The sequence below is a fragment of the Ambystoma mexicanum genome, chromosome 8 (genome assembly GCF_040938575.1).
Source record: "Ambystoma mexicanum isolate Mex_15411 chromosome 8, UKY_AmexF1_1, whole genome shotgun sequence".
In the NCBI taxonomy this organism is placed as follows: Eukaryota; Metazoa; Chordata; class Amphibia; order Caudata; family Ambystomatidae; genus Ambystoma; species Ambystoma mexicanum.
The window spans coordinates 650,006,910-650,020,747 of record NC_090929.1 but is presented as its reverse complement, the minus strand read 5'-3'; the positions used below and the strand labels follow the sequence as shown (position 1 = coordinate 650,020,747).

The 13,838-nt window shown below is 46.9% G+C and overlaps 1 protein-coding gene across 1 annotated transcript in view; it reads right to left on the bottom strand.

The window, feature by feature from the left end:
* The window catches only part of LOC138472281 (aflatoxin B1 aldehyde reductase member 4-like), a 577,056-nt gene that overhangs the window by 387,948 nt on the left and 175,270 nt on the right, over positions 1-13,838 (bottom strand). The window lies entirely within an intron of this gene.

Below are 13,838 nucleotides of genomic sequence, written 5' to 3'. Positions count from 1 at the left end.
AAAGGAGTAGACTCCGGGGAACCCATGCAAATAGGGGGTCTGAAAGGTCCTCTAACACAAAAGGAGCGGGAAAGGAGAAAACAGTTGCAATTATGCCTCTATTGCGGAAACTCGGGGCACTTTCTTCGAGACTGTCCGGTGAAACCTGCCAAGAAGGCAGTAGGAGCTGCAGTTACCAAAGTTACAAACTCTGAGCAGGGAAACGACCTCGCCCGACAAGAATAGAGGTCCTCTTGCCGAGCGTGAAAACCAGTTCCGTGACCTCGCATTTCGTGATACCTATGGTCCTCATTAGCCCTGATAATCCGGATCGATTACATGCAATTGAAGCTTACGTCGACAGCGGTGCCATCGGCAATTATGTGGATCATGAAATGGTTTTGAGGATGAATCTAACTCTTTGTCCCAAGGCTGTAAAGGACGTCATTACTACGGTGGATGGTACGGAGATAGCCTCCGGGCCAGTAACGCATACCACTCAAGAGGTGACGCTATTAAGTCAAGATGGACACCATGAGAAGATCGTGTTCGATGTGATCAAGGCCCCTCAGTTTCAGATTATTCTAGGAATACCTTGGTTAGAGAAACACAATCCTCTGATCGATTGGCGAGCAAGAACGGTCCAGTTTCCAGAATGTGTCTCTACTTGTCACCCTCCACCTGGTGTTGCACTGGCAGCAATTTCTTCAGAGACTACCCAGTTACCTCCTGAATACCTAGAATACCAAGATGTTTTCCGGAAGGATCAGGCTAACTCTCTACCTCCTCATAGGTCTTATGACTGCCAGATAGACCTGATACCTGGATCTACTCCTCCTTGTAGTAGAATTTATGCCCTCACCGAGCCTGAGAACCTTCACCTTCGACAATACCTGGATCAATACCTGGCAAATGGGTTTATTCGTCCTTCCAAGTCCCCTGCTTCTTCAGCTTTGTTCTTCGTTCCAAAAAAGGAAGGAGACCTTAGAACTTGTATAGATTATCGCTCCCTGAACCAGATCACCGTTAAGAATAGATATCCGTTACCTTTGATCCCTGAACTCCTGGACCAAGTCAGAAAAGCATGCATATATACAAAGCTGGATCTTAGAGGAGCTTACCACTTGGTACGAGTAAAAGAGGGCGATGAATGGAAGACGGCCTTCCGCACCAAGTATGGGCTATTTGAATATCAGGTCATGCCCTTCGGACTTTGCAATGCCCCGGCCGCCTTTCAATATTTTATGAAAGATGTCCTCAGAGAGCTCATAGATGTGTGTGTTGTTGTTTACATTGACGACATCCTCGTTTATTCTTCATCGGAATCTGAACATCGGAAACACGTGAAAATGGTCCTCGAAAGATTGCGTCAACACAAACTTTTCGCTAAGTTGGAAAAATGTGTTTTCAAAGTGACTGAAGTTGAATTCTTGGGATTCATATTATCACCTGGCGGAGTGCGTATGGATTCAAAGAAGGTCGATGCAGTTCTCAAATGGCCATCACCATCCTCTGTAAAAGGTGTGGAAAGCATGTTAGGCTTCGCTAACTTTTACCGCAGGTTTATCCCCGAATTCTCTCGAATAGTCCAGCCCATCACTGCCTTGTTAAAGAAAAACAAACGTTTTGAATAGTCTACCGAGGCGGAACAAGCTTTCCAGGATTTGAAGACTAAATTTATCTCTGCACCAATTTTAAAACACCCTCGCCCCGAACTCCCCTACATCGTGGAAACTGATGCTTCAAGCCTTGCCATGGGGGCAGTTCTATCACAAAAGGACCCGGTAACCAATCAGTTGCATCCCGTGGCATTTTGGTCCCGCAAATTCTCGCCTCCTGAAATCAATTACACGATTACTGACAAGGAACTTCTGGCTATCAAGTCTGCCTTTAAGGCTTGGCGGCATTATCTGCTGGGGGCCCGACACACCGTTACTGTGATTACGGATCACCGAAATCTGCAATATTTGAAAACCGCAAAAGCCCAATCCTCTAGACAACTCCGTTGGGCATTATTCTTTGCCGAGTTTGACTTCATAATTACCTATCGACCTGGTACAAAGAACGGTAAAGCTGATGCCCTTTCTCGGATGGGAGTGGAAGAACACTTGATCAACCCTAAACCTGTACCAATCATTCCCGAACAAAGAATTCTGGGTGTAATCGCCACAGAATCCATAGAGGAAGTTAAGGATAAAGCCAGGCAACTTGTAACTCCAGCAGACATACAGGATTGGCATCTGCAGGGAAAGGACTTTGCAGTAAAGGACAACTTATTGTATTTCCAAGAACGATTATACCTACCCAGCACAGATTTACAGAAAAAAGTAATCTCTTGTTATCACGATTCTTTAATGGAAGGACATCCCGGTATGGCCAAGACCTCAGAAAAGATCAAGCGCTACTTCTGGTGGCCGTCTTGGAAAAAAGATATCAGAGACTTTATAATGTCCTGTGGAGTATGCGCCCAAAACAAGAGTCAAAAGGAAAGACCAGCAGGCCTCTTACGCCCTATTGACATCCCACCTCGCCCTTGGCATACGCTTTCTATGGACTTCATCACCGATCTACCTCCATGCTCCGGATACAATACGATTCTAGTAATCGTGGACCTATTCTCCAAGATGGCGCATTTCATTCCGCTCAAAGGCTTGCCAACAGCAGCAACTCTGGCCCGAGAATTTCTCAAAAACATCGTCCGACTGCACGGTTTTCCTTCGGTTCTAATTTCGGATCGAGGTAGTCAATTTATTTCTCATTTTTGGCAAAGTTGCTGTCGGTCGGCTCAAATTGATGTGAGACTATCGACCAGTCACCACCCTCAGACCGACGGACAAACCGAGAGGACCAATCAAACTCTGGAACAGTATTTACGCTGCATGCTGCAACAAACTGAAAAAACTTGGAAAGACATCCTTTGGATAGCCGAATATGCCTACAATAACTCTGTCCATTCGGGAACTGGGAAAACCCTGTTTTTTCTTTTGTACGGCAGTCACCCTCGAACCTCGGAGTTGGATCCCCTCCAAGATCTTGAAACACCAGCAGTAGACTACCTGCATTCTACAATCACCCAAGCCTTTAAGGAAGCTGTTTCTCACCTTCAAAGGGCTAAAGAACAATACAAGAAAGGAGCAGATCAACATCGGAAGGAAGTCCCTCAATATCAAGTAGGGGATCAAGTCTGGTTATCCACCAAATATCTACCTCTAAAAGGGCCACGCACATTCAACCCAAGATACCTTGGTCCCTATTCCATCACTACCATAGTAAACCCAGTAGCGGTCAAGTTGGACTTGCCCCCGCACATGAAGATACATCCGGTCTTCCATGTCTCTCTATTAAAACCCGTGCAACCTCAAACCCGACTAACTAAATCTCCAAAACCTATCCTAGTTGATGGAGAACTCGAGTTTGAAGTCAAAAGCATTCTGGACTCCAAGATCTCCAAATCTAAACTATTTTACCTAATTGACTGGAAAGGCTACGGCCCCCAAGAGAGATCCTGGGAACCTGCTGAATATGTCCACGCTCCTCGCCTAATCAAAAGATTTCACCGAACATTTCCTGACAAGCCAAAACCCCCTGACAAGCCAAAACCCCCGGAGAAGGGGGTTTGGGAGGGGCCTTGAGGTGGGGTACTGTCATGATCTCTGCTTCCAAAAGGTCAGGGTTTTCCCAACTCCCTTGGAAGCAGATCCATAACCCAGGTTCCGAGTGCCAACCAGTCCCAATTGGGACCTTTTGGACCCAGTCCTGGCGCCAGTGGCACCAGGCTCATAAATATGCCCAGTCCCAGCGCTGGAAGCGCCGGGCTGATAATGCTTGAGTGGACTTACCTGCAGCAGACCATGCTGCTTACTTGCCTGCCAGTTGAGCCTCTGATCCTCTTCTGTTTGGAACTACTTTTCCTGTTGGGTGGGGCAGGAGCCACTCCCTAGATTCAGAACACTGGAACTCTTCTGGAAAGCAGGAACTCTTTTCTTACCTAGGCGTGGCTGTGGAAGGAGACAGATGAATCTTGCTTTGCGTTATTCTGCATCCTCTGCAGCAGAACGCTCATCGTGTCTTCTGCATCTGATCCTGGGCCTAAGGAAAAAGGCTTACCATCCTGAATCCAGTCTTCAGCAACACCTATAAAGACAAGAAAGAACAGGTTAGCATTACGGTCTTCAGTGACAGCTCTTCACTTACCTGTTCCATCGGCTGTCACCAACGCCTCGCGCTGCATTCCGGCATCTGAAAGACAAAGGCTTACCTACTCTTCGTGCGCTCCGGAGGTCTTCACACTGCATTCCGGCATCTGAAAGACAAAAGCTTACCAACTCTTCGCACGCTCCGGAGGCCTTCGGCGCTGCATCCCGCATCTGAAAGACAAAACAAGGTGCGTTTAAAGACATTGGGGAACTTTAATACTCACGTGCCATTATTCCTTTCCACATCTAACCCAGTGGGTATTCCGGCACCCTGCAGCCGCTCCGAACTTGTACCTGCAAAATAAAAAGACAGTTAGAGCGCATCGTGAAGCAGGCAACAAGCGCTTACTTACGTGCTTCCAGGCGCTTCTATTCATCACACGGGCTCCATCTTCAACTCACTTCAGCCCGTCATCCGCCATCGCCGGCACCCTGCAAAACAAGAAACATCATTACTAAAGACTTTAAAGACATTAGAATTACTCGAAACTTACCGTTCGTGCAGTAAACGACGGACAGCAGTCCTCTGAAGTCAAGAGGCCTGCTCTCCTTATCCAGTGAAGAAACTGGTTACAGCACCCTGCCCCGAGGCAGATGGAGAGCACGGCGTTCACTTACCTAAGGTGAGAGCGTTAACCTTTGGGGTTCTACAGGAGAAGAGAAAGGGAAGAAGAGAGAGACATTCAATAACCCAGTTCCTTAATCCCATATTTTCTATCTGCAGACATCTTACCCTTCGAGTCAGACATACAGTGCACAGAGGTCCAGCCCAAAGAGCCAGCCGTGTGTTACACATCACCTTTGAAGATACGGTATACGCCCAGTCAAGTCCGGCGCCTCTACGGGAATCAGGTGAGCGTTACACTAGTGGCAGAAAGGCTTGCTCCTACGCCTCTAGGCGTCGAGATTTTTCCCATAGCGTGGAGGATATACCCCCGTCGCCCTCTGAGAACCCTTCTCGTGGGCCCGGCGATGGGGACGGATCTCTGGTTTTCCCTTCGACGTGGGGGGTAAGTTCCAGCGTACCCTCCGTAGATTTCGGCATCTCTCTGACCTTCTGAGCGGGCTTTGGTGACTCCTTCACCAGCCGTTTCTGCAAGTCTTTGGAGACTATTCTAGCTATGCTTTCCACGACTATTTTCTCCATCGAGGGCTGGTCGTGAATAGTTTTCGGCGGAGCCGGAAACCTACCGTCGACAGACGCCCTCTTCCGAGGTGTTTCGACAGATGTTTTGGTGGTAGCGGCTGCAGGGAGGGCTTCCGGCCCTTACAGTCGGTGGATGCTGCCGGTAGATTCGGCGTCTCCGTTGGCGCTGAGGCTTTCTTCGATTTACCCGACGAATGGCCGTGGGTTGTGTGTGTAGTGACTTTTTTGTGTGCGTCAGCGTCGCCGGGGTGTACATCCCCATAAGTAGGGCCGGAGCCAAGCTTTTCGGGGCCGGGGACAGACGCGATGGAGCGCTCCAATGAGAGGTCAACAACCTCCGTTACGGAGGTAGTGTTATCACTATCCCCCTCGTCGCACTCGGCGGCCGCGGGTGAGGAATCAGCCTTTGACATGCCATAGGGTGCCCACCTTTTGACCCTGCGTTCCTTCAAAGTTTTAGGACAAAGGTGTTTACAGGCCGCACACCCGGCCTCGTTGTGGTCAAGGATAAGGCAGTGGTTACACCGCTTATGCTTGTCCTTCCACGGAAATTTGCCGTTACAACGTGGGCAAAATCTAAAAGGAGTCCTCTCCATAGCCGAGGACGTAACTAGTGATAACGACCCGGAAGGAAAGGGGTGAGAAAAGGAAAGGCATTCTAGAAGAAACAGAAATGTCCACACCAACACCCACTCTCCCTACTGTGTAGGTCTGTCGAAAACACCGCCGTCAAAGATCTTGACTTGGCGGGGAAGTTGAATGGCCGTCGAAAGAGGGCTGGAGGTGGTTTAAGTTAATAACTGACAAATCGACCAAGGCTTGAATAAATGGTAAATGGCAATGTCTCTTACGAGCTCCGCATAAGGCGACCAGTATTCTGGACAGAAAAAAACAATCTGAGGGACCTTGACGCGTGAGGGATTTTGGGTACACTACACGTCACTATAGGGATAGCATTACAGACACGCCTATGTCGACATCCCCTTTTCGACTTTCGAAAAACAAGATGCAATACTCCGCAGTGACCACTGGATGTCGGACTATGTACAGCATGTGATTCTAAGCAGATTAACAAACATCAGAAATAGCATTACAATAATCGATACTTCCATTTACATAAGCTGCCACCATCATGCCTCTCGCCTAATCTCGCCTCTACACCCCTGCGTTTTCCTATATATTATTGACCTCAAATGGTCCATAATTATCTTATATGGATCAGTATCCCAACCTTCAGAGCACTCGGTATAATAGTCTCTGCACCCCAGGTTCATCATGCATTCAGTAAACCTCCTAACCATCCCACGATTCCACTTAAGGACACACCCACCCATGGTACGTGATAAGCAAGCAAGATCAGGTCTCAAATCATAGTTGCTCAGGACAAGCTCAAGGGGGAATGACAATAATAAATGATCCCCTAGGCCTCGATCGATAAGAGCTAAAAGGCCACATTTTACTCTGAGGTCTGAGTATATAAAAAAAATAAATAAAAAATAAATAAATAAATAATCGATCCTCAAGGATCTAGGCCCTCTAAGTATAGACCGGGATTTCATTGGACGACTCAAATTCCAAATAAGTCATGTCCCAGTCTCCAAGAAAGTGATCCCAATTAATACCTCTTTGAACTTCACCACGTATCCAATGAGGGACAGCCCTACCATTAATGTAGATCGATCCCTCAGCACAGTTGGCATTAAAGTCCCCTCCAATGATAATAAGATTGTTGTTTCCCCCAATTAACCAATCCTCAAAAAGTGTAGCCAAATTACCCTGAATAGACTCCAAGAGTACACTACTCAGTTTCCAATACATATTAATTAGCAAAATGGAGGGTTGAGAAGGGTTAGGGGTTAGCTTCACTGCCAATAGCCATTCGGAGTGAAATATTTATTCGCATTTCATACTTAAATTACAATCAATGTCCACGGCCAGCCTAACCCCGGCAACCTTCCCCTGCCCTCACACCACCCTAGGTCATCCAAGTTCTCCTTGGACAGCCGGGCTTGTAAAAGTATGATAGCCATCGAAATGGGAAGTTGCCATACTCTCCTAAAACATATAGATTTTATGAACTCCCACCCAAGAGGGGTTCTCTCAGAATTTAGACAAATTCTCGCTACAACAGACATTCCATGTAATTTCCAATCTAGTGTTGCTAGGATTGCCCCAAACCCTGTCTGATAACCTGAAAGGTTTTAAGCGCAAAACCCACCCAAGACCAGTCCTGTCCGTTTTGTAGAAGACTTGTAATTAATGTGGTTTGATCACTCACCCTTTTGTACAATCCATCATACCCTCACCCAAAACCTTCCCACAAGGAGTCCGGCGCTTAAAAGCCAAGAACGCCTCAGCATCATCAACTGATTTGAGGCCGGACAGATCATACCGTAACAATTTCAAATCCACCCGCTGGTCCCACACCATATTCGATACAATTTCAGAGTGGAAATAGCTCGCCATCCATTCATTATTCACTAAAGGGAGGGAAATACCATTGATATTATCAGATGTAATTGACCTCAACTGCGGAATCTGTTTGAAAAGGGCCAGAACTCTGGTCCTATTTAACCTAGATGAGTCATTAAAATTAATGTTTAGACTCTCAACCCAATATCTTTGAAGGGCACCGTACTTGCCCGTCCTCAGATTGATTGTTTGGGGGAGTTCGCATTAACTCCATATTTTCTTCACAGCCTGTTTTGTCAATGGCCCAGAGAGGAGTAGTTAAAGGGACCCCCGAACACGCCCCCAGACAGTTAGTGCTAGGCCCTATAGGCCCAATTACGCGCGGAGTCTGCTGCAGAGTCTTTTGGTTGCGGTTGCGAGAGGACTCTACAGCTTTTGCTCCTGAACCCTGTGAGGACCTGCTTCTTGTCCTACCTTTGTTTCACCTGCTTCCACCTGGTGACTTTAAAATACCCAGAAGACCGCGGAGCGGCCGCAGAGTCTGCTGCAGAGTCTTTTGGTTGCGGTTGCGAGAGGACTCTACAGCTTTTGCTCCTGAACCCTGTGAGGACCTGCTTCTTGTCCTACCTTTGTTTCACCTGCTTCCACCTGGTGACTTTAAAATACCCAGAAGACCGCGGAGCGGCCGCGGAGTCTGCTGCAGAGTCTTTTGGTTGCGGTTGCGAGAGGACTCTACAGCTTTTGCTCCTGAACCCTGTGAGGACCTGCTTCTTGTCCTACCTTTGTTTCACCTGCTTCCACCTGGTGACTTTAAAATACCCAGAAGACCGCGGAGCGGCCGCAGAGTCTGCTGCAGAGTCTTTTGGTTGCGGTTGCGAGAGGACTCTACAGCTTTTGCTCCTGAACCCTTTGAGGACCTGCTTCTTGTCCTACCTTTGTTTCACCTGCTTCCACCTGGTGACTTTAAAATACCCAGAAGACCGCGGAGCGGCCGCGGAGTCTGCTGCAGAGTCTTTTGGTTGCGGTTGCGAGAGGACTCTACAGCTTTTGCTCCTGAACCCTGTGAGGACCTGCTTCTTGTCCTACCTTTGTTTCACCTGCTTCCACCTGGTGACTTTAAAATACCCAGAAGACCGCGGAGCGGCCGCGGAGTCTGCTGCAGAGTCTTTTGGTCTTTAGGCTCTGTGGCGCCCCCCCAGAAAATCCACCCACTGAATCATTCAAAGACATTCAAAACCGCGCAGGTGACCTGCTTCTCATCACGTTACACACACCCAAAGCACCGCTGCCCGCCCCGCGGGATCTTCAACCCGTGACAGGCTCCTCGTCTCCCACCTACTCACGCTCTGCATCACTGACGCCGAACTTGTTGATCGACTTGAGCCCAGTCGCGACTGCTGACAGCTGCGCTGTCCCCTCGTGTGCTCGCATCGGCTGGCCTGGAGCTGCGCGACTCACCTCTGACGCCGGAGCCTGCCTGTGCCTAGCGTACACGCGCCTCCACTCCACCTGACACCGAACAGAATCCTCTGCTGCTCGTGCTTTTGCGGCCTCGCCCCTGCCACTTAACGTGCTAACTCCCGGCATTCCCAGCTACCCTCGTTGATCAGGAGACCGAAAGGGTTTGCCCCTTGGATCCTGAAACCTCAACCCTAACCGCTCCAGAGAAAAACGATCATACAACCTCGTACCATTCGCTGATCAGGAAACCGAAAGGGGCCCGCCCTTGGATCCTGAAAGCGCACTTGATCCTCTACAGAAGACCGAAACGAAGATACACCAGTGCAGCCTCGCTGACCAGGAGACCGAAAGGGTCCGGCCCTTGAATCCTGAAAGCGCAACTCGAGCCACTACAGAAGAGCAAAACGAAGATACACCTGCGCAGCCTAGCTGATCAGGAGACCGAAAGGGTTCGACCCTTGGATCCTGAAAGCGCACCCTGATCCACTACAGAAGAGCGAAACAAAGATACACCTACGCAGCCACCGCTGACCAGGAGACCGAAAGGGTTCGACCCTTGGATCCTAAAAGCGAACTTCAAAAAAAAAACAAAAAACACGGAAGACCGCAACGAACATACATCTGCGTACCTTCATCGAGCGGGAGACCCTTGATTCCCAAACGACACCATCTAACCCAGCTCAATCTAGTACAGTAAGCTGCCTACAACCTTACTCTCGGCCCTGAAACAACTTGACCCCATCAAATACCAAAACGTTCGAATCAGACAAAGACAACAGCAGCAAGCCCTAACCAGGGGGCCAGTACTCTGAGAAACCAAACAGAAACCTCGCAAAACTTAAGTTTAGCAATCTACAATCGGGAAACAATGGCTACAAGTCGCACCAATAAACAAAACCCAACTCAACGCCCAAAAACAAGACAAACAACCAAGACCGCGATCGCTAACACCACGGAGCAAGATTCACTACAGCTAACATTGGAACAATCCTTCAAGAAAGTGACATTGTACAAAGAAATTCCAAAGTCCCTGACACAGTGTTCAGATTCTAAACAGAACTCAGAAGACGCCAGAGACCAAATTCTAGAAACTGTTAATTCCACTGTGACATCCCCCCAACTATCAGTGGAGTCACACAGTACAGTAGAAAATCAGCAAATAATCTCATCTGAGGTAAACAGCCCGGACACCAAACCTCAAGCTCAGAAACCAACTACAAAACCTGGACAACCCATTATGTCCGTGCCATCATTACCGCCTCCCCAACTCGAATTTGAACAACAACTGATCAGTCCTTCATTTGCTCTGAACACAAACCACCAGCCCACAAAACAAGATCCTCAATGCGATACAAGACACCTTGACAAACCTTACAACCAGCAACAAAGAACCCATGAAACTTACAACCAAACAGTTGCAGACGACCACAAAACAGGACTTAACACCGGACAAACAAATCCGAAATCAGCAATCCATGAAATCGAAGAAACTACACGAAATAGATAGCAATCCTCAGGAAATGGCTAATAATCAAGAACCAAAACTCACAGCTGACCCTGTCGTCTTCAAGCCAACCTCAACCTGCCAACAAACTGAACGAACACAAGACCCAACTACAAAACTAGCAGTTCCAACACCAGACCAACTGAAGCAAAAAGAAAAAGCAAGATTAGCACGGCTTGCGTGGCTTAAAACCCACAACTCCGTTAAATCCACCAGCACAGTGGAACCAACAACATCCAAAACAAGAAACAAATTGGCAAAACTATCACTGGACATTACCGAAATCGAGTCAATCATGACTACTGCAGAAAAAAGAAAAGAAGTATTTGGAGAACGAACAGAAGCAAATCAAATGCAATCAACCTCAACCCCATGTATCCCCTATGGAAACCAAAACAAGCAGATGAAAAAGGAACGACAACCAGAACTGGATGAACGTAAAACTATCCCATCACGATTCAACTATGACTCGGATGAATCCTACTATACCCCAGACCCAATAATCAAGAACCAAAAACCAAAAGACCCCCAACAGAAAAACGACAACCATGAACAAGATGAAGAAGATACACACCCAAGAATCCCAACAACAATGTTAGACTTGCAAAATATGCTCATCGCAACACTCTCCCAGTCAATGATCCCCTTCTTGAAATTACAAGAAGACTTGAAAGATTCAATAAAAGAACAAGCGACCCTTCTAGCACTAATCCATTCAAAACAGATACACATCAAACATTTTGTCTCAACAGTGGAATCAAGACTGACAATAGAAGCAGACGAGACACACCGGTGGCAACAAAGATTAGCTGAGATCGCAAGAGGAGACTGACAAGAGAAAACAAAACTCACAGGAGAACTACTACAGATGCTCAAAGAACACCATCAGCAACAAGCAACCAGACCAAACGACCAACGGCTACAAACCTCGCCGTTTCCAAAATCACCACAATGTCCAATTCAGACACAACCACTACCTGAAACAATCACAGATCTTGCCCAACAAATACTGAAAGAACCAAGTCAAAATATTACTAACAAAAAAACAGAAACCATTATCTCAAGCAACACAACAAAGAATCCAAAGGAAAACTTTCAGATTTTCGAAAAAGAAAAAACAACAAACGAAATAAAAGGCACCCAACAGAACAATAACAAAAAACGACAAACGGGCTCGCGAGCGTTTCTAGGAAATATAACCCAGAACACCCAAACTGCTCAACAATCAAAGAAGAAACTACCAGCTGCCAACACACAAAGCATTCAAGTTCAGCTAGCCTAGACAAAACCCAAACTAGCGCAACCTACCCTGCCACAATCGCCGATCGACAAGGAATTGCTCGACATGACCACCCATGAAGAACAACCATTAGAAAACAATCAACACTCTCCACAACCATTAATCCAGACGAGTTACATAATAATCGACGAATACGCCTCAATACTCGACCAACAATCGAATCAAAATCAAGACAACTCTACTGAAATCTCCCTAGAAGAAATCTCAATGATCTCAATGGAAAACATCTCAACACTCACAACCAGAGATGAGCCCTATGACCCCATCTCGTCGATCTCGATAACAACAACACCACAAGACCACAGTCAACACAGCCAGATCCGACCAACATTCGTCAATCCGCTACGACAAAATGAAACATATGAAATCCACATTGAAAATGCAAATAAAAACCAGGAACCGGTAATTCTAAATAGAACAAACCTACTACGCCTTTTTGGCGTAATACCTCGCCTGAACAAACTCACAACAAAAGATATTGCTCTGATAACCTTTAAAGACGATCGGAACCTGGACAAGATCGTCATAGAGCTCCCAGACCCAAATAACCAAGAACTCATCATATCAACAAGAAGACAATTACACAAATTAGGCTTCTCATGCTGGGCATCAACATCCTCAAGAATACCAAGCAAACCAAAATATAAAGCAACCGCAAGTTACGAAGGAAAATACATTGAACAAAGGAAACAAAAACAGGCAACTGACGATAGATACTCTAATCGTGCCTCAGAAGAAGCAGACTCAAACAGAATTAACAAACCCAACAGAACTAGCTTTGAAACTCCCTCATCAGATATTGCATCTACAGAAGACTCAATAAGAAGCCAACGACCAGACAGAGATGCCCATGCAATCAGAAGAATCTATGACTTCGAAAACACCTTTTTAGAAACAGAATCTACAGAATACTCAATGAACTCAAACTCATAACAATTAATGAACTATGGATTTAATTGGTCATTGTGCTCGTGGAACACCAGAGGCAATCTACATCTATTCACGGACACAGCCGCTGAACTAGAGCAATACCATTTCATATGTCTCCAAGAAACCTGGCTCAGCGACCCACCGGCATACGATGGTTTTATCACATTCCTAAACCCAGCTATCGTACAAAAACAAGGAAGACCTGCTTCAGGCTTACTCACCCTAATCAAGATAAACCCTCACAGCACAGCAATACTCTCCGAGAATATAAACCCTTGGACGCAACTGACCATAATAACATCTACAAAAAACCAGCAAAATCGAGAAGACAAAAACAACTCAACAATTCTAATCCTAAACCTCTATTGGAACCCTCTGTAACGCTCACCTGAATCCCTGGGAGGCGCAGGTCCGGGGTTGGAGATTTCAGTGTCTTCTAGGGTCACGCGCAGGCCTCTGGTAACACCCTGGATAGACCCTCTCCTCACCGTAATTTTGACCTGGAGGGTGAGGTGTCTGCAAGTAGGAGAACAAGGGGTTAATGAATGTCTGGTTGGCCAATCTGACCTTCCCCTTTCCTGGACTCCCCACGTTACTCGTAGGCTGAATGTGCTCACCTTATATAGGTGAAAGCGGAGCTCTCCATCCTGCGTCTGTGCAGGGGTGCTGATGCCAGTTGCTTCACTGGTTAATTGCCCAGCCTCTTGATTGCAGAGGATGAAGTCAGGGAGCAAGGCCGTCGTTAGCTGCACGAACGGTGATTGCTTGAATATGGAGTTTTATTTATAAGACCCCTTAAATGTCTCTCGCCATTGCAGGTCCGGTATGTAATTAAGGTAAGCGAGAAGAATGCCGGAGTTCGTGAAGGCACGTAAGTAAAAGAATGTTATGCGAAGTTAAATGCACTTC